Source organism: Gadus chalcogrammus, chromosome 23 (genome assembly GCF_026213295.1).
Source record: "Gadus chalcogrammus isolate NIFS_2021 chromosome 23, NIFS_Gcha_1.0, whole genome shotgun sequence".
Taxonomy (NCBI): domain Eukaryota; kingdom Metazoa; phylum Chordata; class Actinopteri; order Gadiformes; family Gadidae; genus Gadus; species Gadus chalcogrammus.
In genome coordinates this window covers 9,871,789-9,878,243 of record NC_079434.1, presented here as the reverse complement: position 1 = coordinate 9,878,243, position 6,455 = coordinate 9,871,789, and positions in this window count along the sequence as shown.

The window sequence follows — 6,455 nt, the reverse complement described above, 5'->3', positions numbered from 1 at the left end:
GAGAGAGAGAGAGAGAGAGAGAGAAAATAAGAGAAAATAAGAGAAAGAGGTCTGGGTAGATAAGGACAGAGTGAGCGAGTTTAACAGCTGCATGTCTCTCTGTTCCTAGAAAGAGATGCGGGTCACATAGCTCCTGGCTTCATACCGAATAGGCTTCAGCACACACACACACACACACACACACACACACACACACACACACACACACACACACACACACACACACACACACACACACACACACACACACACACACACACACACACACACACACACACGGGGGAAGAGGCGAGCGGAGCAGAGAAGAGGAGGATTGTGGGAAGCGGGTCCTGTTGGATGCGGTGGAGGAAGCGTCTAAATCCAGCGGCGTTCCCAGCGGTGTTCCAGAGGGATCGGCCTGACAAACGACTTCCTCCCGCGCCGGGGCAGGAGGGGGGAGGAGGGGGGAGGAGGGGGGAGGAGGGGTCAGAAGGGTCAGGAGGGGGCTAGGGGATCAACCAGTTGCTCCTATATGAAGCACCCCAGGACATGGTGTACCTCTTCTGACACCTCCACCCCTGGACGCCTCTCTCTCCTCCCTCCTCCTCTCTCCCCCTCTCCTCAGCTGTCTCGTCTCCCCTCTCTCCCCCCTCACCCCTCTCTCTACTTCCATTCTCTGTTTCCACTTTCCATCTCACCTCGTGTCTCTTTTGGATCAGGGACATCATCATTGTTTAATAAAAGAATGCATTCTGGGTAGAAGCGTTCTTGGGTGGTACAGGTTCTGTGGGGGGGAGGTGGAGGGGTCCAGAGGTGTGGGGGGAGGAGGGGGGAGGAGGGGGGTTGATGTTATGATAAAGGAGCCCCTGGAAGGGGGAGGGCTGTGTTGGTGTAGCGGGGGGTGTGAAGTAGGGGTGTTTACGAGGCCGTCAAGTGGTCACGTTGGGACAAAGGGTACAGCGACAAAAGTGTTTACGACCCCAGAGCACCCCCAAAACCAGAGCACCCCCAAACCAGAGCAGTCCACCGTACGGCAACCCCACTCCACTGCAGCCCAGACCTACAGCAGCAACGCCCTGTAGCCCCCCACAGCAGCAGCCCAACTGCACCAGGACCAGAAGGCACACTTCACAACACAACGGCCGAGTGACACTGACAGCTGCTGGAGAGAGAGAGAGAGAGAGAGAGAGAGAGAGAGAGAGAGAGAGAGAGAGAGAGAGAGAGGGGTTCTAAGAAGAGATTAAATAAGAGAGAGAGAGAGAGAGAGAGAGAGAGAGAGAGAGAGAGAGAGAGAGAGAGAGAGAGAGAGAGAGAGAGAGAGAGAGAGAGAGATGGGGTGAGAGAGAGAAAATAAGAGAAAGAGAGGGAGGGAGAGAGAGAGTAAAGGAGAGAGAAAGACAAAGAGAGAGAGAAAGAGGGGTGAGAGAGATAGAAGACTAGAGAGAGAGCAATAGAATAATGCCGCTTTTCCACCGCACATGTAGCTCGACTCGACACAACACGACTCGACACGACTCGACACGGTAGCAGCGCGGGTGCTTTTCCACCGCAAATAGTACCTCCGGGACGTGGGCGGGGTCGTCTGCGCGAAAGGGCCGTGACGTATTTTTGTACGCGACGCAAACAACACCTACGTAACCCACACATGGACAGAACCCACATAACAACAATGGAGAACATCGATGCGATGGTATTCGTGTTCGTATTATTAGCTGGCATGTTGAAGAAGTGGAATATGTTGGCTGCGGCGCTACTATGGCTGTTCTATCGTTACCAGCATGGTTGCCATGTCGCTCTCGTGACTTCGTCACACTCTCTGGCCAATCAGTGGCCGGCCGTCTGCCGACGTCACATTTTAGCATCGGCTCAGCCGCTTGGAACCTAGAGCGAGGCGGTACTAGAAAAAGCAGCCACTTGAGGTACTAGATCGCGGTGGAAACGCAAAAAAGGCGAGCTGAGTCGAGTCGAGTCGAGTCGTGTCGAGCTGGTACCATGCAGTGGAAAAGCGGCATAAGACGGAGAGAGAGCGACTAAGAGAGCGCGAAAAGAAGGGAGTTACAGCAAGAGATAGAATAGGAGAAACAGAGGCAGAGAGAGAGAATAAGAGAGAGAGGCGTTGTGGATGGGTGCCGACAGCTGATGTTCAGCTCTGTTCAACAGCTGACACCCTGAGGTTCAGGTCAGGTTGCCACGGTGATCAGGGCTTTGAAGAGAGAGAGAGAGAGAGAGAGAGAGAGAGAGAGAGAGAGAGAGAGAGAGAGAGAGAGACACACACACACACACAGAGAGAGAGAGAGAGAGAGAGAGAGAGAGAGAGAGAGAGAGAGAGAGAGAGAGAGAGGGGCTAAATGTTTCTCTAAGACCAGCGGAAGACATTATATTTATCTCCATGGGGGGCGAATTATCTCACTCACGGTCCTAAATTTTATTCTAACAGGTTTCCGATTCCAAAGCGACGGGTCTGAATGCCGTGAACGAAGCGGGAGACAGCTGGTGGGGTTTTGGAGCGCTGGGAGGGGAAGGTCGACACCGGATTTTCAGTTTGAACCAAATCCGAGACATTCCATTCTACTTTTCATCGCAGCACTTTAAAAAAAAACAACACATGCCCCCATCTGTAGGAGTGCCCAGCATGCACTTTGGCGCCATCGTCAACAAGCAACAAGTGCATGGAGGGCGTCTCTCGGAACGTTCCGGTACGGCGGTCTTCAACGACATGCAGTGGGTTCAGGAGAGAGTAGAGAAACCCCCCTCGCTCTCCTGTGATTGGTGGGAGGGGGGGAAACTTCCCTCTAAACGCCACCGGACACACTCCAGGCTCCGGCTTCAGAGGGGCCGGTGGCGCTCCAGAAGCCAGGCTCTGGGGCGAAGTGGTCCAGGAGCACGAGGGCGGAGAGGAGGGGGAGGAGGAGGAGGAGGAGGAGGAAGAGGAAGAGGAAGAGGAGGAGGAAGAAGAGGAGGAGGAGGAGGAAGAGGAGGAAGAGGAGGAAGAGGAGGAGGAGGAGGAGCAGCGGAGGAGGTGGAGAAGGAGGAGGAGGAGCAGCAGAGGAGGAGGAGGAAGAGGGGGAGGAGGAAGAGGAGGAGGAGGAAGAGGAGGAGGATCGGCCTGAAGAGCAGACGCTGGCCGGGTCCCCCCCCCCCCCTGGGCCCTCTGAGACCTCATCCTGACCTCTGACATAACGCAACGTGTTCACACTTTATATATATATTTTATAAATATATATATATTTTACAGAGAGAGACAGTGAGAGAGAGAAAAGGGGAGATAAAAGGGGAGAAAGAGAGAGAGAGAAGAGGGGAGAGAGAAGGGGAATGAGAGAGACAGAGAGGGAGAGAGAAAGAGAGAGACAGACAGACAGAAAAACAGATGGAGAGAGAGATAGAGTGAAAGTGAGACAGGGGGAGGATATACAGAGAAAGGGAGAAAGAATAATTTTTCGTTATCCTCCAATACCAAGCCCTGATCTTGTCCATCAGTATATTAATATTCGTCTACCCCAGTTTGTCACGGTCATTCCAAAATGTCCCGACATATCATCCACATATCCCCCTCTACACGAACCATCCCCGTGTGCGTAAAGAAATGTGTAAAACCAGGTGACTCTTGTTTCACATCTGTCCGTTTTATTAGAACATCCCTTCATCACCGCTGCAGTCTCAAAGGGCTTCTCCGGCCCACATGACAAGTCAACCGTACAGCTAACCCTAAGCCTCCTGAAGCCCGGGAGAGGGACGGCCCGGAAGGGGAGGAGCCTCGACAAAGGGGAGGAGCCTCGACAAAGGGGAGGAGGCCTGCAGAAGGAGCACAGAAGAGGTCCAGCAGGAGTTCTGTCTAGATAGAGATCAGACCAGCACTGCTTGGTTACAGACGTTGTGTTTACTAAATCCCAACTCACTCCATCACACTCTACACACACACATACACACTTAGACACACACACACACACACACAAAGACACAAGGACACACACACGAACACACCCACACAGTACACACAGACACAGGGATGGACACACACACACGGATAAGCACGCACGCACGCACTGTTCCCACAAACACTAATGACGTATCTGAGTTCCCGGTGAACAGTGAGTCTCCGTCAGACCTCCGGCTCTCCCCCCGTCAGGTGAGTCACGTTACGCCCGAGTCTCTGCATCATAACAGCGGGCAGATGTTGTTCCTCTAGTGTGCGCTGATCAGGGAGCCTGTTGTGAGGCCAAACAGAGAGGCCACTGGAGCGGGGGCTGAGGGGGTACTGCTGGACGCAGGACAGACAGGGAGGGACACAGTCGGGAGAGACGAGACGACATACAGACACAGCTACAGACGGCCAGAGACAGAGGCAGACAGGGAGAGAGTGAAGACAGAGAGAGACAGACAGAGACGCAGACAGCGAGACAGTAGCAGACAGGGAGAGAGTGAAGACAGAGAGAGACAGACAGAGACGCAGACAGAGAGACAGTAGCAGACAGGGAGAGAGTGAAGACAGAGAGAGACAGACAGAGACGCAGACAGAGAGACAGTAGCAGACAGGCAGGGACACAGACACACAGGGAGAAAGAGACTAAGAGAGACAGACAGACAGACAGACAGACAGACAGACAGACAGACAGACAGACAGACAGACAGACAGACAGACAGACAGACAGACAGACAGACAGACAGACAGACAGACAGACAGACAGACAGACAGACAGACAGACAGACAGACAGACAGACAGACAGACAGACAGACAGACAGACAGACAGACAGACAGACAGACAGACAGACAGACAGACAGACAGACAGACAGACAGACAGACAGACAGACAGACAGACAGACAGACAGACAGACAGACAGACAGACAGACAGAGACATAGACAGACAGGGAGAAAGAGACAAAGAGAGACAGACAGACAGACAGACAGACAGACAGACAGAGGGGAGGAACAGACTAAGATAGATAGGCAGAGAGCGGCAGGGAGGGAGGGAGGGACACAGAGATTGAGACACAGGGAGATCAGGGTGATAAGGGAGACATGCTCCTGGTGTGGAAACAGCGTCTGTTGGAGTAAGACAAGCATGATGTTTTCACAACAGAGAAAACAGGTGGCACACAGGTACACACATGCTGTTGCCCCCACACAAACATGTGGGCACTCAGCAACACACACACGTTTACATACACACACACAGGCACACACTTCCTTCTGCTGGCAGATATTTGGAACACGGGACCTCATGCTGTCATCTGTTCTACTGACTCATTCATCCATCCATACACTCATGTCATCCATTAACCCTCACTATGACCCCAGAGAGAGACAGAGAGAGAGACAGAGAGAGAGACAGAGAGAGATGAATAGAGCAATAAAGGGATAGAGAGAGAGAGCCAGAGAGACACCAAGTGGGCGAGGTAGAGGTAGATTGAGAGGGAGGTGTATGATAGGTGGTGTACTGTGGGACAGGGCGTGGCAGAGTAGAGAGACACAGAGGTGGATGTAGGTTTTGGTGGTGTTCTGTGTGACGGGGAGAGGTGTAGGTAGGTTGGGTGGGGTTATGTGTGACGGGGAGAGGTGGAGGTAGGTTGGGTGGGGTTATGTGTGCGGGGAGAGGTGTAGGTAGGTTGGATGGGGTTATGTGTGCGGGGAGAGGTGTAGGTTGGGTGGGGTTATGTGTGACGAGGAGAGGTGGAGGTAGGTTGGGTGGGGTTATGTGTGCGGGGAGAAGTGTAGGTTGGGTGGGGTTATGTGTGCGGGGAGAGGTGGAGGTAGGTTGGGTGGGGTTATGTGTGCAGGGAGAGGTGGAGGTAGATTGGGTGGTTTCCTGTGTGCGGCGATAGGGGTAAAGCGCGGCGTGAATTAAACATGTGTTGGCATGCTGCGTCTGGCGGCGATGAGAGCAGACACTCTGCATAATGCATGATGTCTGGTAGCATGGCTGGTAGAGAGACTACACCAGAGACTGGAGAGAGAGAGAGACTGGGGAGCGAGAGAGGGAGAGAGAGAGGCTAGAGAGACAACACCAGAGAAAGAGATATTAGAGAGAGAGAGAGAGAGGCTAGAGAGACAACACCAGAGACTAGAGAGAGAGAGAGAGAGAGAGAGAGAGAGAGAGGCTAGAGAGACAACAGCAGAGACCAGAGAGAGAGAGAGAGAGAGAGAGAGAGAGAGAGAGAGAGAGAGAGAGAGAGAGAGAGAGAGAGAGAGAGAGAGAGAGAGAGAGAGAGAGAGAGAGAGAGAGAGAGAGAGCCTAAACCAGAGATTAGAGAAAGAGAGACTAGAGAGAGACCTCACCAGAGACTGGATGGCGAGGGTGGACTACAGAGAGAGAGAGCGAGGGAGAGAGACTACACCAGACACTAGAGAGATAAAAAGAGAGGTAGAGAGAGAGAACAAGAAAGACTAGATCAGAGACTTTGTCTCTCATACTATGGCTGTTCTATATGTTTTTGCGTGTGTTTGTGTGTGTTGGGGGGGTGTGTGTGTGTGTGTG